General features: G+C 37.6%; 1 protein-coding gene across 6 annotated transcripts in view; it reads left to right on the forward strand.

Moving 5' to 3' along the window:
- The window catches only part of pard3aa (par-3 family cell polarity regulator alpha, a), a 971,084-nt gene that overhangs the window by 635,575 nt on the left and 310,638 nt on the right, over positions 1 to 24,871 (forward strand). The gene's annotated exons all lie outside the window — the stretch shown is intronic.

The raw sequence follows: 24,871 nt of genomic DNA on the forward strand, positions 1-24,871 counted from the left end.
AATATTTACCCCATTTCAAGTTTAATGCCATGGAAATTTATTCATTCTTGAATCCATGTACTCAAGTTCATTGTCAAAGTGTTGCGGGATTGAGCCTTGTCTGGCAGCTTTGGGCACAAATTGGATTGGGATGTGGCAGGACACATACACCGACCTGCACTAACTCTGGGTTTGTTTCTTAGGTTTGTAAATCATTATTTACTCTATTATGAATATTAATTGCTATTTGTTACATCATTGTTGTAAATTAAATGTGGTTAAGGAGGATGAAATGACAATTTATATGAATTGATACCTTCAACAAAAAAAAATCAACTTGGCTTTTATGTTCTGGTGTATGTCAGGGTGGAACTGATACATTTACAAACTGGGAACACTTAAAAGAATTTATTGTACACTTATGTCGGTGTAATATCTGAGTTTTTAATAACACAAAAGCTATTCAAAGACCTCACATGCCACATTCAATAAAATAGAGGAGTATACAGGAAAATAGAAGTAGTAAAACATCAGCTGTGTGGCTGATGCACTTTGCAATATACCAGTAGGCCATTGATTAGTGCCTTGCTCTGCACAAGCCTGTCATGTAGCAAAGAGTGCCAAAGTCTACTACTTCACATCAAATTTATTGTAATATATACAGTAAACGTCATACTTTTAGTTAATGGTTGATGCTGCATAGATCTAATTTGTTTACAGACCTTAGACTACTTTACCTAATCTTAAGCGTTCTTGATTTCAGTCTACTGTAGTTCTACTTATAAACAAATTAATAAAATAAAAATACACGTTTTAAGGATTAACAAGTGGAGTGCTTTACTGTAAAATGCCAGTAATCTTGCTGGCACAAAGGGTACCTTCTGCATTGTAAGACTGCATGAGTTATAAAGTCTGTTAGTATGGTAGCTTCACAGACCTCATTGCTCTAAGAATGTGCCTTTTTGCATTTATTGAAAATTTTCAAATTAAGGCAAATGATGTAATTTAACACAAATTAAATACAGGGAAAATCATGAGTAAGATTTTATATTCTGATGTTAACTTCACTCCATTCATGTTAGGCACTTGTCAGCGGAGCACTGTAGATTCGCCGGTTAATACATCACCATATTTACCAGCGTAAAAGAAATTCCATATGTGTTCTTGATACTGCTGTTGGGCACAAATTACAGTCAGTGAAAAAGAAGCATTGGTCTTTTCCAGCTCCATTTTATGCACTTTTATACTATTGCTGCTTGATTGCCAGGGCATATTTAGAATTTTCTACCTATTCTTTTTTTTCTAAATCTTTTATTTTTAGCACTGTGTGGCCACCTGAACTTTGTTAGCTAGTGTCCAGAACCTTGAAACATTTAATAAAACTACTTTAAAGTGAAGAGGAATGATGATTGTTCTGTAGTATCACCTTTATTAAGGAGGCATGAAAATTTACAATGGACTTGAAGTGTATGCTAAATTAGATCTGTGGTCCAATCTTTGTGTTACTTTCTGAAATTAGTTTGACTGTTTTTCCAGATTTAAATGCAAATTGAATTGTATACAGGTAAAATTCGGTAATTGCAGGAAAATTATTTTCAAGAAAAGTCTTATAGTGACCAGAGCTCAATGGCAGCATCTGGTGTTCAGTGATAAGACATCCAGCAAAGTGCAGTATTTCCAGAGGTTTTCTGTGTGACACACACCCTGACTTAAGCAGTTGGGAAGTAATTTTTGCTGCTTTTATTGCAAACAACGTAAACTGTCTTCTTCTTGTAGTCTGACATTTATCCATAAATTTTATAAAAGCTCACCAACCCCCCTGCATGATGCTGCAGACCTTTCTTATTTAGTTAATGAGATTGTATTTTTCTTGCAAGTGACAGAGTGCCTTTTTAACACATTTCTGGGTCAGATAATACTTTCAGTAGGGAGTAAGGGCAATTTGCCATGCATTATATCCACTTCAGAGTTTCTGGGATGAACATTGGATGTCATTCCAGTCTACCACAGGATATATACTAGCACAGAGCACTGTGGCAAGTTATATTAACTGGTAGCTTGTGTCTTTGGATCATTAAGGAAATGCTTAGCAGTCATAACTGAGACAAACCTCAGGCCAAAGTGTTGTGGGGCAACATCACAATCTGCAGTGTCCATGCTGTCTGCTGTTAGGTTTTCCTTTTAAATTGCTTTAAGTGAGAAAACACTTTTCTGCAGTGATCACACAGGTTTCATCTGAGTGATTGGATCTGCCAGTAGTAGATATGATGGCAATTAACACTAAAATAGCCAAAGCCTATGAAAAACCCATAATTCCGGCCCACCTTAAATCCCTTTGCACCTCTCCGTCAGCATCTTTTGTGTTGTAAATGTGTTGATCAACACAAGCAGCAAGCAACCTACTATCCCACCCCCCACCCCCACCGCCGCAGAAAGGACAAAAACTTCTCCCAGCTCAAGCCTGGATTATCTGGGAGTGAGGTACCTAGAGTTGTATTGGGTAAATTATATATCGTTATTTGGAACACATTCATTTCATGTGTGTTCCATGTCTACAACAATCTATGAAAACTTATCATTAAAACAGAAATGTTTTTCATGTTTTAATAATAAATGACAAAATGCAGACATGAAGTATGTGTGAAGCCTGATGTCCAAATTTCAAATGAACACTTTCACAAAAGATACTTTCACTTCATGTCTACATTTTGTCATTTATTACTAAAACATGAAAGACCTTTCTGTTTTAACGATGTGTTTACATAGATCTTCTTAGACATGGAACACAGATGAAATGCATGTGTTCCAAATAACGATATATTTTTTAGCCTATACAGCTCTAGGTACCTGACTCCCAGATGATCAGGGCTTGAACTGGGAGACGTTTTTGTCCTTTCTGCAGCGGTGGGGGGATGGGATAGGAGGTTGCTTGTGTTGATCGACACATTTACAAGACAAAAGACGCTAACAGAGAAGTGCAAAGGGATTTAAGGTGGACCAGAAATTACACGTTTTTTCGTAGGCTTTGGTAATTCTAGTGTTAAACAAGTAGTATCATGAGTAGGGATGCATCAATACCATTTTCCTCAGACCGAGTACGACTACCAATTCTTGTTTTTTAGTATTCACCGATACCATTGAATTGAGGTTGGAAGACAGTATTTGTTTATGTCTATCAATTGTCAACTGCACTGTTAATATTAAAAATAAGACTTATAATTTGGAATAAAATAGTTCAAAATTGAGTAAATAACTCAAAGAAAGGGTACATTACATAGATGGATTTCAATACCATTTTTAAACGTCTGAAATTTCACAGAAAAAAAAAAATCAAAAATCACATACAACCAAACCATCACTTTTTCAGGTTTTTGAACTTGGAATGTAATAACGAAGCACAGTGTTCATGGAAATTTGACCAAGCATAACAAGAACATTTCTTTTACTGGTATCCCATTTTTTAAGATAGCTAACACAATGGCATAAAGGTGTACGGGTCAAAAGTCATTGGGGAACACCTGCCACCGCATAGGTCTACGACTCTTTTGAGAAAGTAAATGGAAGAGTCCTTTCGATGAATAGAAGCATGTTCAGCTGTAAGCTTGTTTCTGGCTTCATTAACAAAATGACAGTGCACTAAATAATCTCTCAGTCTCAAAATACTGCATAGGGCCTAAAGTTATTTCCTTGACATCTGAGACAAAGTGATAAACCGTAGTTTTTTAACTGACCAGTACTTAAGTGAATTGTCTGAATGAGAAACTCTTCCAGGTATGTTTCCAGCTGTATGGCAGCAGCTACTGGAACACAGCTCATTGATGTCACCACATGTTCATCTATGATCTCATTAAACATATGCTTCAGACTACTACTTAGCTGCTCCTTCCAGTGACTTTTGGCAGGCAGTGCCACATAATCCTGTCCAGCTGCTTCTAGGGCACACAATTCTTGCATCTCCAGCAGCACCATCTATTTGGCCTCCTTGGCCGTACTGATATTTGAAAAGAACTGATCCTTATATTTATAACAGGAAACATTTTTATGATGACATGCATGTCCAATAAATACATAATTGGTGATACTTAAAGACAATTTATGTACGTAATTGACGAGATTGTTCCAAAATGCCACATGTTTATTTTAAGACATATTGGCAATTAAGGATTATTTTAATTAGCCACTCTAAAGGAGTAATTAATTATATGTGCATACACATACGTAGGTGAGTACGAGATATATTTTTTGAACAAATTTTTAATAGTGAGTATTTGGAACATTAAAATAATGAATTAGGACAGTAATATGTGATATATCTTAGACAAAAGCAAAAATAGCATTGCACCAGTAAAATAATCAATTTGAAGCTAGCACAGCATCAGAGGCAATATCAACGTGCTCATTCCTATGTTAACTTTCACAGGGCCTTGGTTTTCATCTTTAATAATAAAAAAAAACCTGCATCTCGTGGGTTTTTGTGCTTTAACATTCCAATTGGTTACTGGCATTTTTACGAGTACATGAGCACTGTATTGGACCAAAATCCTGTACCATTATCGCTATCATTGAATCTGTAATCGTGAGGGTTCAGTGTATTCTGTACACTGTATGTCGACAGAAAAATGTTTTAAGTGTGAAGGTGGGCTAACACGATATTTTGAGAAATACAGTCATATGAAAAAGTTTGGGAACCCCTCTCAGCCTCCATAATAATTTACTCTACTTTCAACAAAAAAGATAACAGTGGTATGTCTTTCATTTCCTAGGAACATCTGAGTACTGGGGTGTTTTCTGAACAAAGATTTTTAGTGAAGCAGAATTTAGTTGGATGAAATTAAATCAAATGTGAATAACTGGCTGTGCATAAATGTGGGTCCCTTTGTAAGTTTGCTGATTTGAATGCATGTAACTGCTCAATACTGATTACTTGCAACACCAAATTGGTTGGATTAGCACTTTAAGCCTTGAACTTCATAGACAGGTGTGTCCAATCATGAAAAAAGATATTTAAGGTGGTCAGTTGCAAGTTCTGCTTCCCTTTGACTCTCCTCTAAAGAGTGACAGCATGGGATCCTCAAAGCAACTCTCAAAACATCTGAAAACAAAAATTGTTCAGTATCATGATTTAGGGGAAGGCTACAAAAAGCTATCTCAGAGGTTTAAACTGTCAGTTTCAACTGTAAGAAATGTAATCAGGAAATGGAAGGCCACAGGCACAGTTGCTGTTAAACCCAGATCTGGCAGGCCAAGAAAAATACAGGAGCGGCATATGCGCAGGATTGTGAGAATGGTTACAGACAACCCACAGATCACCTCCAAAGACCTGCAAGAACATCTTGCTGCAGATGGTGTATCTGTACATCGTTCTACAATTCAGCGCAATTTGCACAAAGAACATCTGCCATGGCAGGGTGATGAGAAAGAAGCCCTTTCTGTACTCACGCCACAAACAGAGTTGTTTGTTGTATGCAAATGCTCATTTAGACAAGCCAGATTCATTTTGGAACAAAGTGCTTTGGACTGATTAGACCAAAATTGAGTTATGTGGTCATAACAAAAAGCACTTTGCATGGCGAAAGAAGAACACCGCATTCCAAGAAAAACACCTGCTACCTACTGTCAAATTTGGTGGAGGTTCCATCTTGCTGTGTGGCTAGTTCAGGGACTGGGGCTCTTGTTAAAGTCGAGGGTCAGATGAATTCAACCCAGTATCAGCAAATTCTTCAGGATAATGTTCAATCATCAGTCACAAAGTTGAAGTTACGCAGGAGTTGGATATTCCAACAAGACAATGACCCAAAACACAGTTAGAAATCTACAAAAGCATTCATGCAGTGGGAGAAGTACAATGTTCTAGAATGGCCGTCACAGTCCCCTGACTTGAATATCATCGAAAATCAATGGGATGATTTGAAGCAGGCAGTCCATGCTCGGCAGCCATCAAATTTAACTGAACTGGAGAGATTTTGTATGGAAGAATGGTCAAAAATACCTCCATCCAGAATCCAGACACTCATCAAAGGCTATAGGAGGCGTCTAGAGGCTGTTATATTTGCAAAAGGAGGCTCAACTAAGTATTGATGTAATATCTCTGGTGGGGTGCCCAAATTTATGCACCTGTCTAATTTTGTTATGACGCATATTGCATATTTTCTGTTAATCCAATGAAGTTAATGTCACTGCTGAAAGACTACTGTTTCCATAGGGCATGTCATATATTACAAGGAAGTTGCTGCTTTGAAAGCTCAGCCAATGATAAACAAAAATCCAAAGAATTAAGAGGGGTTCCCAAACTTTTTCATATGACTGTATTTGCTTAAGCACTCTTTTTAAAAAAGAAAAAGCTAAAAGTACACAAATGATTAACGTGTCACTTAAGCATGCAGAATTTTGCTGTCCCATTGTTTTTTTTCATTTATTTTTGCTGTATATTTAATGGCCTTTGTTTCTTCAACTGGGAGAGTGTGGGAGCAGAGAGTTTTGATCTGTCAGTTTGATTGAGTGAAGGACTGGTCAGTTAGAGCCCTGAAGTTTGCAGTGGCTTATAGGCTTTCATTTTAACTAGTTTCTTAATTAGAAGCCAACACGCCATTTATTATCATTCTGATCTACATAAAATATCTATGTAGGTATGTTTTATTTTCTTTATTAAAAAAATTAACTACTTTTTCTGGATTGGAAAAAATTCAGACCTGTTAGTTCATCATTTTTAAAAATGTCTTTCCTTTTTTTATACACAAGGATTGTATCAAAAAGTAAATGTAATGCTAGAATTACTAATAATTACTAGCAAATTGTTAACACTGATGAATTGTTTAATATCATAACTAGAATTTACATGTTTCTTCTCACAACTGAATGAAAATAGTATGTTTCTGTTATGTGTTCAGAATTTAGTGCAAGAAAATGGACAATAACGTTGCACTAGTTTCAGAAACATGTGTTTCATCATTTGTAAAAGAGGCATTCCCTGTTAGATGACATTCACTCACCACTTCATGTGTGTAACTTGAGGCTCCTGTACCTGCACAAGCAGTATCAGGTGATAGGTAAACCACTTTAAAGACCAGCATACAGACATCACCAGTCAGCCCTGCAGTGGTTGTGCTCAAATTACCTCTACTGACAACAGCAGATAAAACCAGCAGAGTAGGATCTCTTTTGGCAGTGATGGGGATTCGAACCAGCAACCTTCGGGATACCAGCGCAGATCCTTGGCCTCAGAGCCACCACTCCGCCCTAAAGGTTTGTAGAGTTAATAGCAAATATGCTTAAATTATGAGGAGAATTTTGTAGGGAGTTAAGGTAGTTAGACTTGATTAACAAATTGTCACTTTCAGTTTATATTTTTTGAACCCCAAAGTTAATATTCTTCTTTTCTTTTGGTAAGATTTTTTTTTTTATTAAAATTACCACCTGATAATTAACACACAGAAACAGGACAATATGCTACCAAGAATTTGGTTGATTTTGCTCCACTGTCATTTAAACAAGAGGTAATTTTAAAAGATTGTAAGACATTAACTGCATCAAAATTAATCTGAAAGGAGATAAAAAAAAAACAATTGAACAGCGGCCTGTGCATGTTGGGATTCTCCTGGTATAAAGCTAAAATGCTGGACTGTAAGAAAAAGTAAATGGATACTGGTTCAAAATCAGCCCAAAATCCCTGTATGATCCTGAGCCAGTCACATTATTTCTCATTGTTATACATGGTACAAAATAACATTTGAACAGTTGAAATTTTCTGGTATCTTTTATATTAGAATAACAAGTGATTATGTGCTACACAGAAAAATTGATAACCATAATAAACGGGATCCAAATAATACTTAAAAAAAAATTACAATAGCATACCTGCAGGTCCCAGAGCCCTAATGTGTAGACACACACACATTTTCTATATCTTTGCATTTGCCCTGAAAGTTTTTTTTTATTTTTTTTAACACTTCGTCAATCTTTCTCACCTCATGTTGGGAAAATAACCACTTGAGCCATTTCTTCCGCACAGAACCATACATTTTACCTCATCTTTAGTCATGCCATTTCATAAAGCAAGCAGCCACTCAACTATGAAGTGCTTTGGTAGGTTGTAAATAATTTACAGGTCTCAGTGTTAACAATTTAGCTTACACAATCCTACACTTAGCAACAAGTATGCCAAGTAAATGGAGTGAGGTCAGGATCTTTGCAAACTGGCATTCTTTAATTGGAAATGAGTTACAAGACTTACTCTTAGTAGCGGAAAGGAAAATTTCAAATTCAAGTAACAAATTAATAATAAATATACCTTCTTTAGCAGCTTAGAAACTTGGACATATTTGTAACAGGTTTAAATCTTGTGAAAAGTTTGGAGGAAATGCTTATTGAAATATTAGAGAGTGTATTGGTATCTAATTTTGTAACTTCTTTTTTTCAGAAATAAACTTCTGTTATACAGTGCCTTCAAAAGGTGTTCGGACCCCATCACTTTTTTCTAATTTTTATGTTGCACCCTAACGCTAAAATCATTTATGTTCATTTTTTTTTCTTATCAAGCAACACTCAATACTCCAGAATGTCAAAAGCAAAATCAAGATTTTGTTTTTTTTTTTAATTTATCTAAACTTTAGAAGTAACCCCCGAGGAAGACAGGAATAGTTCAATCAACCATTCTTTATTCAGTCACAGATGAGTACATGGATTCATGCTTTGCAAAGCAGAAGAGCAAAGTTTTCTAGTTTCAATAGGCTTTAATATTCATTTTCCTCCTACCCCCTTACTTATGAAACAGCATCTAAGTATTGCATCAATTCGGCCAACCGTTTCTTTTTTGTGTACGTGTCAAGAGGGGCCCCAAAGAAGGAAAGGTTATCGTTCCTGTGTCTAACTGACGCGTTCCTAAAAAGGAAGTTACCCAAGTTCAGCTTACTTCACCTTATCTTATGGCAGACACCTGTATGAGTAACCTGCAGTTATAATTAAACAGCTATTAACACTTGGTAGCTTGCAGGCAGTTACATTTTCTTTCACACATATACAGTTGTTATATATACACAGTATATATATATATATATATATATATATATATATATATATAGTGACAGATAGAGGTTACTGTCGTCCCCTTGAACCCTCAGACACCAGATAAAAGTCCAAATAATGGTTTTATTATAATAAAAATGTGCACAAAGCACCCTCCACTCCACAATACTCAATAATAATCAATCACAAATAAATCAATAATAATCCTCCACACCTCCCAGCAGCTCAGTCACCCTTCCTCCCAACTCGGCTCAAATGCTGGGGTTACCCATTGTCCTGTTATACTTGTTGACCCGGAAGTGTTTCTGTCCCTCAGTCCATGTGACTTTTAACACTTCCGGGTCAGGTGAAAACTCCTTTTCTTCATCCCGGAAGTACGTCATTTTTTCTGTCCCTGTGACTAGGACATACTTCCGGGTTATAGTGCACATAGCAATCCCTGGGCCTCCCTGCAGCGTCCCCTTGGTATCCAGCAGGGCTGTGCAGTAAAACTCCAATATCCGTTTATGTCACGCTTTAAATTGGGCTTAATTTAAAACCTACATATATATGTTTGGTATCATTCTTTTCAGAATTTATTGAACTTTAATGTGATTTTGCTAGATCTTCAGATTCTTATTCCGTTTTTTAATTATAAACTAAAATATCAAGAACTACCGTCCCACAAGACGAGACTTTGTGCCAACAGATTTAGCCACGCCCAGGGCCAGAAATAAAAGACAAAGATTAGATGACAAAGACAGCTGCTGTACAGGCTTTTAAATGTTCGAAGCACCGCGCAAGATGCAGATCACGTGGCACGGCAGCAGCAGCAGCAATCCAGCAGCTGATCGAGCAAAGAGGAGGTAAAAAAAAAAAAAAAGTATTTGTTTCCCATTGTATCACCGTTTAAGAGGGAGTTTCGGAGGAGCAACCGCGACTCCTTGGGGTGCGTTCAGCCCCCCTCTTCTCAACATGAGTGGCAGAGATGCAAAGTGGCTGGCACGTAGCACAGGCCGGGGGAGTTTGGCAAGCGAAGCAAGCAGGGAGTAAGCCCCTTAGTTAAAATATAATACTGAAATATCACATTGACATAAGTATTCCATCCCTTTGCTGTGACTTGAAATTTATCTTAGAGGCATACTACTCTATTGATCATAGTTAAGAAGTTTCTGCACCTTATTTAAAATTGATCTGTGGTCAATTCAATAAATTGCACTTCATTATGAAAGGCATACATTTATGTATAGAAGGTCCCACATTTGACAATACGTATCAGAGCAAAAACTAACCCATCAGAGCTTACACAGATTTAGGGAAGGCTCCAAAAACATTTCTCCATCATTGACAGCTCCTAAGAGCACAGTGGCCTCAATAATTTTCACATGAAGGAAGTCTAGAACAACTTTGACGCTTCCTAGAGCCGGTCACCTAGCCATACTAAGCAGTTGGGGGACAAAGGTCATAGTAAAACAGGTGACCCAATGTCATTTTGGCTGTGCTCCAAATAACCTGTGTGGAGGTAGAAGAAACATCCAAAAGGACAACCATCACTGAGTGGCCAGATGGTAGCCTCTCCTCAGTAAAAGACACATGAAAGCCCACTTGGAGTTTGTAAAAAGGCACCTATAGGATTCTCCAACTGTGAGTACAATATTCTCTGGTCTGATGAAATCACAACTATACGGTTTGTCGTCAGTTCTGTGCGTCATTTCTCAAGAAAACCATACATCCCTCATCACCTACATAACAGCATTCTAACAGTGAAGCATGGTGGTGGCTGCATCATCCTGTGAGATTATTTTTCAGTGGCAGGGATGGGGAGACTAGTCAGGGTCACAGAAAGCTGAACAGAGCAAAATACAGAGATATCCTTAAGGTAAACCTGCTCCAGAGCACTCTGACCCTCAGACTGGGCCATAGGTTCACCTTCAAAAAGTATACAGTAATCCCTCCTCCATCGCGGGGGTTGCGTTCCAGAGCCACCCGCGAAATAAGAAAATCCACGAAGTAGAAACCATATGTTTATATGGTTATTTTTATATTGTCATGCTTGGGTCACAGATTTGCGCAGAAACACAGGAGGTTGTAGAGAGACAGGAACGTTATTCAAACACTGCAAACAAACATTTGTCTCTTTTTCAAAAGTTTAAACTGTGCTTCATGACAAGACAGAGATGACAGTTCTGTCTCACAATTAAAAGAATGCAAACATATCTTCCTCTTCAAAGGAGTGCGCGTCAGGAGCAGAGTCTGTCAGAAAGACAGAGGAAAGCAAACAAATCAATATGCTGTTTGGCTTTTAAGTATGCGAAGCACCGCCGGTACAAAGCTGTTGAAGGCAGCAGCTCACACCCCCTCCGTCAGGAGCAGGGAGAGAGAGAGAGACAGAGAAAAACAAAGTCAAAAATCAATACGTGCCCTTTGAGCTTTTAAGTATGCGAAGCACCGTGCAGCATGTCGCTTCACGAAGCAGCTGCACACAGAAGGTAGCAACGTGAAGATAATCTTTCAGCATTTTTAGACGAGCGTCCGTATCGTCTAGGTGTGCAAACAGCCCCCCTGCTCACACCCCCTACGTCAGGATCAGAGAAAGTCAGCGCAAGAGAGAGAGAAAAGTAATTTGGGTAGCTTCTCAGCCATCTGCCAATAGCGTCCCTTGTATGAAATCAACTGGGCAAACCAACTGAGGAAGCATGTACCAGAAATTAAAAGACCCATTGTCCTCAGAAATCCACGAACCAGCAAAAAATCTGCGATATATATTTAAATATGCTTACATATAAAATCCGCGATAGAGTGAAGCCGCGAAAGGCGAAGCGCGATATAGCGAGGGATCATTGTAATGACTCTAAACACAAAGCAAAGACAGCATAGGAGTGTCATAAGAAAGACACTGTGAATATCCTTGAGTGACTGGACAGAGACTGTGCTTGAACCCAAATGAGCATTTCTGAAGAGACCTGAATAGAGCTGTATGATGAATTTCTGCATACAACAAGACAAACTTGAGAGGATCATCAGAGAAGAATGGCAGAATATCCCTAAATCCAGGTTTCCAAAGCTTGTTACATCATATCCAAGAAGACTTGAAGATGGAATTCCTACCAAAGATAATTCAACTGAGTAAAGGGCCTTTATACTTGCATCAATGTGATATTTCAGTGTTTTATTATTTGAAAAATTTGTAAAATCTTGTTTTCGCTTTGTCATTCTGGGGTATTGACTGTTAGTTGATGAAGGAAAAATAAATAGCATAAGGATGCAACATAACACAATGTGGTCTGAATACTTTCTGAATGCTCTTTAAAATGAATGCGGTCTCAATCCATTTCAGAATGTAAAGCTAATCCTCTTTAATAAAATCCCTGTATACGTCCAGGTGTCCGTGTGGGGGTGTCTTCTGGTGAAGTGCGCATGTGCGGGGCACGGTGCAATGCGCGATATTACTGTCAGAGAAAGTTACAGGCGTTTTACAGAAATACAAACCAGTATTACTGCGAGGAAATTAAAGATACACAATACAGTGACGCATATTACAGCCACATACAAGCCAGTATTACTGTCAGAGGAGATTAAAGGCATATTACCGACGCGCATGCCTGTATTACCGCCAGAGAAAATTAAAGGTATATTACGGACGTACAAGTCAGCGGACGTACAAGACGGGATTACTGTCACAGAAAATTAAAGACACACAGTACACGGCGGCAGCCCACGAAGAACGGTCAGCTCAGCAAGTACACATCAACAAAAGAAAGGCTGAAAGAAAGAAAAATACGACCAACAAAAAGAATGAGGTCAAAGTCCCTTGCCATTTAATATAGACTGTTCTACTAATGTTTATGCACTACTGTTCTAGCGCCCGTTATTGTAATGGGCTAAATGACTAGTAATTAAATAAAATGGAAGTATATTTCAGCTTGTGAACCATTTGAATTATACATATCTTGAGGCTGGTTTCATACATTTAGTTTAGTTTAGATTTTATTTGGAAATTGATGGTCCTGTTGAGTTATTCATCAGTTTTAAAATGTTTCAATAATCAGTCACCCTAAATATGTTTCCTGTAACTAGAGACGATTTTGAATAGCTAATGCTTTAATTTCAATATTGTGGCACTACCAACAATTTTATGTACTTCACTGTTGAAGTAATATCGCTCAGCCATCTACTCATTTTTTGACCACATTAAAGGGTGGCAGTGGGTCCCCATACTCCATAAGATCCAGTGGCATTCAGAAGAACCATAAAGTTTTGAATTATTTGGTTGTGTTAGAAGCTGGCGACTTCCTTTCTTCCATCGCAGATGTCAGATACTAAAGTGACATGAAGATATGTTGATATTCTGATGTCTATTTGATGTCCAACCCCTGAAAAGTGCCACCTTTGGTCACTAGCAACCAATATCAAAGTGCAAAAGCAAAATTCATTTCTCTGTTAGCTCTCATATCTTCTGTAAAAAGGCACACTTGATTTGGCAATATGCATGTTGTATATTTTAAATGAAGGGAACATCTTTTTTTCTCATTATACTTTTTGGTAGGGCTGCAAGCAAATAAAAGTAATAAATCAAGCATTAGCTTTCATCCCTTATTACAGACTTTGTCAGCTTACTGCTTTTATTTATGCTAGGTAAGGTTCTTAAAGTACAGCCCTTTTAGCTTCTCACGCATGACATTTTCTACAGACTGCAAGTGGCTGCCTTTCTGTATCCAGACAGAACCAGTCGTACCAACGATGAGTTCAAATACAATATGTAAATTGAAATTACACCTGCAATTGCAGCTCCTTCCTCAAATATGTTTCTCATGAGTAGAAAAAAAGAGATGATGGTTACCAGCTTAACTTGTAAGACGAATTTATTTTCCATGTTTGGTTTACTTTAGTTAGATTGTTTGTGTTCAGTGCCTGTTGCAGTGTTAGCTGAACACATTGTTTAATTCCACTTTTTCTTTTCTTCGTTCTGCACTTTTCTTCAGTCTACACTCCCCCAAATCACTGTGGTGTTTGTTGCTTCTAAAAAAATGAACATGGCATGTCACCAAAGTCCATCTTGTGTCTTTTATATGAAGTGTTAAGAGCTCTCTTTCTGTTGAAGGAAATTAGTGCTTCTCTGCAGGTATTAGATTTTACCAACGAGATATCTTCCGTAGGGGCACCATTCAAATTGAACTTCATGTTTGCAAATTGTCTGTTTTTTTAAATTGCTTAAAAAGAATACAATAAATTAAGAAGAGTTTTGTTTCTGTCGGCTGTCTCCACTAAGGCAGCACGTACTCAGGGGCAACAGTGAATAGAAGTCGATAGAATGCCTGTTGAAAGCTGTCTGATTCATTGTGCCAACCACCTCAAAGCCTGTACAGGATAATGAAGTCTTAAGAGATGAGCACTACCTCTAATGCAGACATGGCTGCGTGCGGATTGTGTCTTTCAAACTATATATTGAGGTGGGAGACAGTGCCAGGAAACTTCTGAAAGTTTTATTTTTTTGAAATTAATGAAGAAAAATCCAGCTTGTCACGCATTTTCATCCCCTTTCAAAGTCATTGACTGTTAGATGCTAAAATTATACTTTGAAGCTTGTCTCACTAGGCTTTTACCGTACCTGAGAGCGGTGTTTCATTCTCATAAATTCAAAGCTGCTGGGGATTGTTTTTCTTCTCTTTTTTGCTTTTTCCTCTGCCTCTTTCTAAAAAGTCTGGCCTTTAGCACTTGTCTCACACTGTGCATGATAATAGACTGCACTATTAGTCCATCACCCTTAAGAAATGCTGCATTCACAGGCACAAGGAATTATTATTATTGGATGTAGCAAGCGCTTAAGATTAATTTTTGGTGTCATTTATCTTTTGAGGCTTCTGCAGAGAGTAAAACCCCCTTTTGTGTTGGCAGTACAGGTAAAGGTTGTTGTGGGCTTTGTGCCAGCAGGTCTCTGCATTTGTCTTTAACTTTAAAGTGCTTTTTCACTGTCTAGAAATGGGGGAAAAAATAAGACTTCTTTAGGCAGGAGAAACAAAGAAAAGAAACATTCTGGAAACTCGTATATAATTTCTGTACTCTGTACCAAAGTGTACTGCTGCTTTAGAAATGGGAATATAGCAATGACCACTGGAGCTATGGGCTGAACAACCTTTTTTACAATACTAGATGCCCTACTTTTTGACAACATTCCGGTCGATTTCATTAATCTCTTTATCATTTTTTTTTTTCATTGGGCTGTTTTATTTGATTTCGAATCTTTCTTTGCTTTTAAAGGCATTAGTGAAATAAGTAAAATCACAGCCTTAGGCTCTTTAGAAACTGTTACGAGTTAAAAATCAACGCGAGTACATCATGGGATCTCTGTCCTCTCTCCTCATTTTTTCCCTTATCTTTTTAATTTCTTGAGAAAGGAATAAGAATGAGTCTTCTTCAAATGGGCATTGCTGGTCCTCAATTGAAGAGAACCAGTATATGTCAGCCAACGAATGAAAAATGATACCCATCAACTACTGATTTTTCAGTGTAATTCATGCACGTATCTATGTATATGTATAAAATAACAACAGGAAGGCTCTCAATCAACTCACAAACATCTGAGCACATGCTTTTCAAAAGTTCAGTATTCTTTTGTAAACAAAGTTTGAGCTCCAGTGCTTATTTCATGATTGACTCAGATTGCTTTGCAGTCTTATTTGGGCTTTACCAGTGCCTTTTCAGTTGTGCACCCTCAGTGGCCTCTTGAACCTAAGCATCTTAAATGCCACAGCTACAATATGGTCGACCTTATGATAAGGTTGGAGAGATTTCTGTGGCAGAGCTGACGTCTGGTTTCCTCCAGATCATAAACTAAGGGCCGTTCTTTGTTCCTGTCTTTTAAAAGCTGATATGGTGGACATCATTGTTTATTATTATTATTGTTCTTGTTATTATTACCGTTAATGTTGGAAAATGGAATAAAACCTATTCATGATAAAGCAACAAGTACCGTATTTTTTGCTCCATAAGACGCACCTGACCATTAGATGCACCTAGGTTTAGAGGAGGAAAATAAGAAAAAAAATATTCTGATCTAAATGGTGTACTAATATGTTTAGTAAAATATAACAGAATAATATTTCAACCATGTAAATTCAACAGCGGTATTAAGAAACATCATCACTGTCATTAACAAATAAGGAGAGACTTTAAGGTTCAAGCACTCTTCTAGTTTTATGGAAACCCCAAGAACTCCTCATTGCTAGTGTCAGAGTTTTTGAAGCTCAGTTCCTCACAATCACTTTGCAGGAGCACGTACCTATCATCACACACGTTTGGACCAATGCTCCCTGAAGTTATATCGCCAGTCTAGTCCCATCTATATTTGTAATGCCACACAGCCCTTCATTTCGTGTTTTGTTGTGGGTTTCCAGTTTGAAAAACGAAAATGCGGTGCAAGCACAGCCCTCAATTCAAAAAATTGCTCTGCATACCTGTTTGTCTCGTCTAACAGTAGCTGAAAGGCAGCTTCAGGAAAGAACAGCCTGAAGTAGTCCAGTGGCTGGTAATCTGTCATGTCCAACAGCAAGCCATACTGTCTTGTGAAGTCCGATAGCCAGTTTGGCTCCTACGGATCTATGTCAAGGTATTCCTCCCACACGAACCTTGCCATAGGTGCATCGGCTGCACGAATGGTATCCCGATCAGCTGATGCCAGTTCCTCACTCTCTTGTTCGATCTCCTGATCACTCTCAACAAAATCAGATTCTGAAAATCAGAGTCCGACTCAGTGATAATGCGCAAAACATTTGTTTTCTGCACTCGCTTCGCTACCTCGTGAGATGTCGATGCCATCTTGTCTTTGTGTACATTTGTTTACATTTCGCAACTCACACACATGCAAGGATTAGATGCCGAGTCAATGAGTCTAACATTCCTCCAAGCACAGAGGGAATGCCTGTAACGTATCAGTGAGTTTTGTCGCCCTCTACCCCTGGATGTCGACTTCTGTCAGGTAATACACATCATGGTCTGTGACGCAATATTCGCTCCATAAGACGCACAGACGTTTCCAACCTTCTTTTGGGGAAAAAAAAGTGCGTCTTATGGTGTGAAAAATATGGTATACTTTCAATCCCAGGTGATGTTTCTTTTAATTTCCAAAATTCTAAAAGGTGTTTTGGAGTCTTCACTTTGACAAAAGGATAACAGTGAATTGGACTCATTTTTACTGTAGCCCTGAAGGTGGGTGTACGAGTCACTGCTAATGTCCCTATGCTTAGCTTTTTCAAATATGCAGTGTATATGTTATAATGAGTGTCACAACAATATAGCAGATTACAGAAAGTAAAGATGATTAAGGGGAAGAAAATTTTAAAAAAGAAGGTATTACATGTATGGAATGTCATAAAGCACACTTCTAACAAACATGCAAAATTGTAAAATATGAAAGCTATTTTGACAGACATCAAAAATGCCACGAAATGTTGTGAGATTAACCAGAACAAAAAAGTAAAAGAAGAAAGAAATCCCAAGGGCAATGTCTGAAACTTGGTAGAGTGCAGAATGTACAGAAAAAAAACACAAGCATTTGAGGAATGAGCCACATGAAATATATAAAGATACACATCCACATATATAAGCTAATTAGCCAGGGCCTGGGAATAGAGTACAAAGAGAACAGAAATACATTTATTTTGGATAAAGTTCTTGTCAGGTGGGTCTAAGTTTATAGCACAGCATCAGAGACAAAGTATTTATACATTCTAATCTTGATTTTAATTTTATGTCTCACTCTAAGCAATGATATTCAAAATACACATTTACTTAACAATTTTTTTTTTAATATTAAAGCCCTTAATAAACATCAGCAGTGGTTTAGCAGACTATCTATCTATCTATCTATCTATCTATCTATCTATCTATCTATCTATCTATCTATCTATCTATCTATCTATCTATCTATCTATCTATCTATCTATCTATCTATCTATCTATCTATCTATCTATCTATCTATCTATCTATCTATCTATCACAGAAACACAGATGGAAAGAATGCAACAGGGCAGAAAGAAAAAAGGTATCTTTTTGGCCTTAAAATCTCATTCTGGATTTTCACAATAATATTTTAAAAAAGTAGGTCAGCACACATTTTTTTTATTACATGGTTATTGTTTCCTGCTAAGTGAGGATTTAAGTATAAACTTTATTTGTCAAACAACATAATTTTTCATCTTCTACCTTAGGCGTGCCTCCTTTTTTTCTTTTGTCATGATCCCCATGTGTTCTTGAGCCATCCATGAATACAGGTTCCAAACAGAGGTGATGGGTTACCCAGTATAGGTGTGGTAGTGTGGCCGGAAGCAGTTCCTGGGGAAGTTCGTGATGTGTGCGGTCCTCGCTTAAGTGCACAGGTGAGGAGTCGTCCGCATCCGTAATTGTAGCCGGGAGCTGCTGATTGCCACACCTGATCCACATCCTCATAATAAATAGAAGCACAAGGCGGCGAGGATGGGGGGATTGAAAAAGAAAAAAGATGAAAACAGGAAAGGAAAGAAACGGAGGTTGCAGAAGAAGGCGGCAGGAAGCAGGGAGAGGAAAGCCGGTGCAAGAGAGAGAGACGAACGAGCGAGCGCAGGCTCTCGGGCAGCTGAGCAGTGAGCCTGGGTGTTTGGCCAGCACCCGAGGAGCAGTTGATTGTGGTCGCTCCCACTGAGCATTTTGTGAAGAGCGGGAGTGATCGGAAAGAGGATGGCTCGCCACGTAAGGCCAAGAAGGCAACGGGAGTCTGGACTTGGGATGTGAAAGCCCCAGCGTGAGCGCCCTGGTCGCTGGGGAGCCCAAGTCATGGTCTGGTTAAGCCTACCGGAGCCAGGGATTGGCGAGGCAAATAAACCAGCAAGAGAACACAGAGAAGGTCAGCCGCAGGTAGGGTGGCTACCCTGGTGCATAGCCTGGACGGGAGAAGCAGGGAGTTCACCAGTGGAAAGGCTTTATGTTAAAGGACAGCTTCCAGCCATTGTTTTAACCTCGGGTTTTAAAAAAAAAATTTTCTTTTGGATTTTACCCTCCACCCTTTCACTTGTTTTTATGGATTATTTATTTAAAGATGTTTGAAACACATTTGAACACTGTTTTGTTTTGTTGCTTTTAAATAAGAGCACTTTGCACTTTTTGCACCATCCCCTTGCTTCATTGTTGTGCCTCACTGCCTAGCTCATCGCTGACATTACCGACAGTGTCGGGTACCAGAGCTCCCAGAAGAAAGATGGGAGCATGGAGCAGAACCCGTATCGTCACAAGGAATTGTCTGAGAAAATAAGGCACATGGGCATGATGCTTTAGATCGACTTGATCACTGTGAGACGATAGGTCCAAAAAGCTACAGTATGTTTATAAATGAACATTGCAAATAGAATATGTTTTCAATAAAGACTTTATCCTTCTTGTTTCCCATTGGAAGTAATAAACAATAGTATGTGGCTTTAGAAAATAAACATACTATTATGAGATGACAAAGATACATTATACTTGTGAGAATGGTAAATTACTAATAAATTCATTAGGAATGTGAGGCCTAGATTGTAGATGGTTGGCTAATATATGAGTTTTAAGCCTATGTTTGTGGAATAGGCTGCTATATATTAATTAATTTTCTTACGCAGGAAAGGCCACCAAAGTAGTCCTGTATAAATCCAGTGATGTGGTTTGTACTTCCCACACTATCAACCAGGCAATGATGGCCCAGTTAAATAATATTCAGAGGTGGCAACATGTAATGCATTATAAGGGGTGCTCTTCGAAAACAGGTTTACTGTACATGTAAAGTCTTATCAGTTGTACCTTCTAAGGGCATATTGAAAGAAACTATAATTTGGCAATAATGAATTTTGAATATTTATGAAAATACCAGTCATTACAAGACATTAATCCTAAAATGTTTTGAGCCAATATGGCCTAATATCTAAAGCAGGGGTAGGCAACGTCGGTCCTGGAGTGCCACAGTATGTGCAGGTTTTTGTTCCAACCCAGTTCCTTAATGAGAACTCAATTATTGCTGATGAAGTACATATTGCTTAAGTGACATTTTAATGCTTCATTTTAGTGGTCTCGCTTGTTAAGGTTCTCCAACCTTAATTGCTTATTTCAATCTTAAACTGCTGCATTCAGTGTTTTAATTGCTCCTTATTAGCAATAAGATGTAAAACAGGGGTAGGCAATGTCGGTCCTGGTGAGCCGCAGTGGCTACAGGTTTTCATTCAACCCAATTGCTTAATTAGAAACCAATCATTGCCAATCTCAGACCTTATTTAATTTTATGGCTTGTTAGTCTGTGCAATGTAAGGCTTTTATATCGTAGATTTTTTTCCTTTCCAAGGATATCATCCAAATGATTTGAAGCCTAAAACAGATCATTTTCAGTCTGTCACATTTTTCTATTCAGTGTTTTATTAAATCAAACCGTGCATGATGAACACACACAGATGTAATTGGAAAAAAGCTAGCTGGAGAACTGCTGGCTGCTTTGTCTTTTACATCTTATTGCTAATAAGGAGCAATTAAAACACTGAATGCAGCAGTTTAAGATTGAAATAAGCAATTAAGGTTGGAGAACCTTAACAAGCGAGACCACTAAAATGAAGCATTAAAATGTCACTTAAGCAATATGTGCTTCATCAGCAATAATTGAGTTCTCGTTAAGGAACTGGGTTGGAACAAAAACCTGCACATACTGTGGCACTCCAGGACCGACGTTGCCTACCCCTGATCTAAAGCATTAAACAATAAAACACAACCATGTAAAACCTCCAGAACTGTCTCATTTTGTGACCCTAATCAATGTTCCAATCATAAAAAAATAATAAAATCAAACATTTAAAAACTGTACTTATATAATACTAAGGCACATGAATCTGACATTGCTTCCATCCAATTGTGTGATTCATCTAAAATCAGTTAAAACACCAGTATCTTCCAATTCCCTTAATCATTGTGCTGGCTCAATAGTGGAAAACATTAGTCAAAAATAAATATTTGAATATAGTGCTTTAGACAATCGTGACCACTGTACTACAACAGCTTCTACTCCTACATCATAGGTGTCCACCTCTATTTCAGGGTGAGACAAGAACTTTTCAGGTAGACTATATTAAAGTAGTAGTGGACAATATTTCTAGCGAATTTTCATCATCTGTTCTTTTCAATTGATTTCCCTGATGTTAATGTCAGTCTGTTTTTAGTTTGTTTTGGTTCTTAATACTCGATAATCTGTACAAGATTTTTAAAAACTTGCAGCATTTAGAAGTATATTAATCATTGTAAAGATTTTTCTGAATGTATTTTGTCTTGGCTTCTAGGTTCCAGGTTTGATCTGAATATGCATAATCCAGCCAGTTTATACAGTCATATGAAAAAGTTTGGGAACCTCTCTCAGCCTGTATAATAATTTACTGTACATTTGACAAAAAAGATAACCGTGGCATGTCTTTCATTTCCTAGGAACATCTGAGTACTGGGGTGTTTTCCGAACAAAGATTTTTAGTGAAGCAGTATTTAGTTGGATGAAATTAAATCAAATGTGAATAACTGGCTGTGCATAAATGTGGGTCCACTTGTAATTTTGCTGATTTGAATGCATGTAACTGCTCAATACTGATTACTTGCAACACCAAATTGGTTGGATTAGCTCGTTAAGCATTGAACTTCATAGACAGGTGTGTCCAATCATGAGAAAAGGTATTTAAGGTGGTCAATTGCACGTTGTGCTTCCTGTTGACTCTCTTCTGAAGAGTGACAGCATGGGATCCTCAAAGCAACTCTCAAAAGATCTGAAAACAAAGATTGTTCAGTATCATGATTTAGGGTAAGGCTACAAAAAGCTATCTCAGAGGTTTAAACTGTCAGTTTCAACCGTAAGGAATGTAATCAGGAAATGGAAGGCCACAGGCACAGTTGCTGTTAAACCCAAGTCTGACAGGCCAAGACAAATACAGGAGCGGCATATGAGCAGGATTGTGAGAATGATTACAGACAACCCACAGATCACCTCCAAAGACCTGCGAGAACATCTTGCTGCAGATGGTGTATCTGTGCATCGTTCTACAATTCAGCACAATTTGCACAAAGAACATCTGTATGGCAGGGTGATGAGAAGAAGCCCTTTCTGCACCACAAACATAGTCACTTGTTGTATGCAAATGCTCATTTAGACAAGCCAGATTAATTTTGGAACAAAGTGCTTTGGACTGATGAGACAAAAATTGAGTTATTTGGTCAGAACAAAAAACACTTTGCATAGCAGAAGAAGAACACCACATTCTAAGAAAAACACCTGCTACCTACTGTCAAATTTGGTGGAGGTTCCATCATGCTCTGGGGCTATGTGGCTAGTTCAGGGACTGTGGCCCTTGTTAAAGTCGAGGGTCAGAATGAATTCAACCCAATATCAACAAATTCTTCAGGATAATTTTAAGTCATCAGTCACAAAATTGAAGTTACGCAAGGGTTGGATATTCCAACAAGACAATGACCCAAAACACAGTTCGAAATCTACAAAGGCATTCATGCAGAGGGAGAAGTACAATGTTCTGGAATGGCCGTCACAGTCCCCTGACTTGAATATCATCGAAAATCTATGGGATGATTTGAAGCAGGCTGTCCATGTTCAGCAGCCATCAAATTTAACTGAACTGGAGATATTTTGTATGGAAAAATGGTCAAAAATACCTCCATCCAGAATCCAGACACTTATCAAAGGCTATAGGAGGCATTTAGAGGCTCATCTAAGTATTGATGTAAAATCTCTGTTGGGGTGCCCAAATGTATGCACCTGTCTAATTTTGTTATGATGCATATTACATATTTTCTGTTAATCCAATAAACTTAATGTCACTGCTGAAATACTACTGTTTCCATAAGGCATGTCATATATTAAAAGGAAGTTGCTACTTAGAAAGCTCAGTCAATGATAAATAAACAAAAATCCAAAGAATTAAGAGGGGGGGTTCCCAAACCTTTTCATATGACTGTATATATGAAGAGCTTTATAAACCAATTATTTCTCCAAGATAGCAGACAATTGAGCAATAATTGTGGTAAAAAAGAAAAAATATTTTTGAAAATCTTCAAGTATCAGGAATTTTTGATTTCAAGTATATTACCTAATTGTGTTTAGTTATCTGTAGAATTCTAGAATAACTGGCTGAGTGGGCAGATCCTTTACAGAGAATGAGATCATTTAGCTTTTTAAGGAACCTACTTTAGTTCATTAACCTTTCTCATTCATTGAGTGTTTTTCTGATTAGCTTCTAGTGTAAGGCCTATATGAATATTTTGTCCTCACAATTAAGAAATTTAGTGGCAGTTTGTTAGCTAGGATAATATCTAGGCAATGATTTGTAGCAGCTTCTGCTTCTTAAAAAGTAGAGTTTATTATCGTCACAGGGCAAGACCACTAAAATCATTTTTGGTGCAAAACTGCTCATAAAGACTGCGTTTTTATTTACTCTGCAGGAAACTGATTTTATAAGTACTCTTCTTACGGCAGTAAAAATAGAGTCCATAAGCTAAATGAGTCTGATTTATTTATTTATTTATTTGTTTATTTAAAGCCAAGGGTTTTCAATTTGCATAACATCCTCATGGTTTCAGGTTGAACACACATTGAAAGGAACTTAAACACATGAAGGCATTAAGAGAAACTTATATCTGCATTTTTGATTTACTCTCATGTGTTTGATTCCCTAACCATATAACCAATTCAGTTATGTTTTCCAGATCTGAGGTGAAAAATCTCTTTATCATAATGCATCTTTTATTTCTTAAGCTTAGGCTGCTAAATAAGCTTGTATTCCAACTGCTATCAATTCTTTGATAAATTAAGCAACATAAAGTAGAAAACAACTGCAAAATGTAATGAGACTTATGCACGACGGGTGGTTATTATTTTAAAAGGAAGTTGCCTAATAATCTCCTTTAGTTAATATTGATATTGCGTAAGGCATCCTTAAATTTCTCATCAGCTGAATTTAGGGTGTACAGCTCAAAAATAATTGTGGACTGAGTTAATATTTCTCTTCAGTCTCTTGTATCTTCCTCCAACTGTTCTGGCACAGGGACCTTAGATGTTTTTACAATTGCTTGCAGTGAAGAAGTCCTGCAATGGATGTAACTCTTCAGACATATTTATTTGACAAGTGTGAGTCAGAAAGTGAAAAATCTGAAATATCACAAGGTGAGGAGAACATCTGCTGCTTGTCATCGCCCATCTGCTGGAACTGATTTTATTGTGTTGAAATAGGTACACATATTAGACTGATAGTCTTAGAATTTATTCTACAAAGTTATATCATTAGCGATTTTAAGTTATCAAATTTGAGAAGCAAACAGTAGTCAAAGCCAAGTAATGGTTTTCTTAAACTCCCACCAGTACTTAAATATTAATACTTAAATCAAAACACCAGAAGTCAGAGTACAAACTAGAGTGCCACAGGGAGTCAGGAAATGGTACCTGATATGTAAGCAGGCCTGATTTTGTCTTATAAGTTACTGTAATTCTTTTAATGGTTAGGTAAGCATTTGCTAGCTAATGATTTCTCTTGTTTTTATACTTTTGTAGCTGATATTGCTTTTTTGGGTAGGTATTCAAGGCTTCTTCCCTTCTTGAGTTATTGAACATAAGAATTGTGTCTGAATTAAAACGTATTTTTTCTCTTTTAGCTATTGTGTTGAGCTGTACTGTATTTGCACTGACGGAAGTTGAATGGATTATCATGGCCTGAACAGTGTAACTACCTGTGAATTTATATACAGTTACCTGGGTATGGAGACCAGACATGTCCTGAGCTTGGTAGAATGTAGAGGAGCGATCACTTTGACATTTATTGATTTATTGCATTTATACTTTACCAGATCAAGTTCTTTTTGATTATC

The sequence above is a fragment of the Erpetoichthys calabaricus genome, chromosome 6 (assembly GCF_900747795.2).
Source record: "Erpetoichthys calabaricus chromosome 6, fErpCal1.3, whole genome shotgun sequence".
Taxonomy (NCBI): domain Eukaryota; kingdom Metazoa; phylum Chordata; class Cladistia; order Polypteriformes; family Polypteridae; genus Erpetoichthys; species Erpetoichthys calabaricus.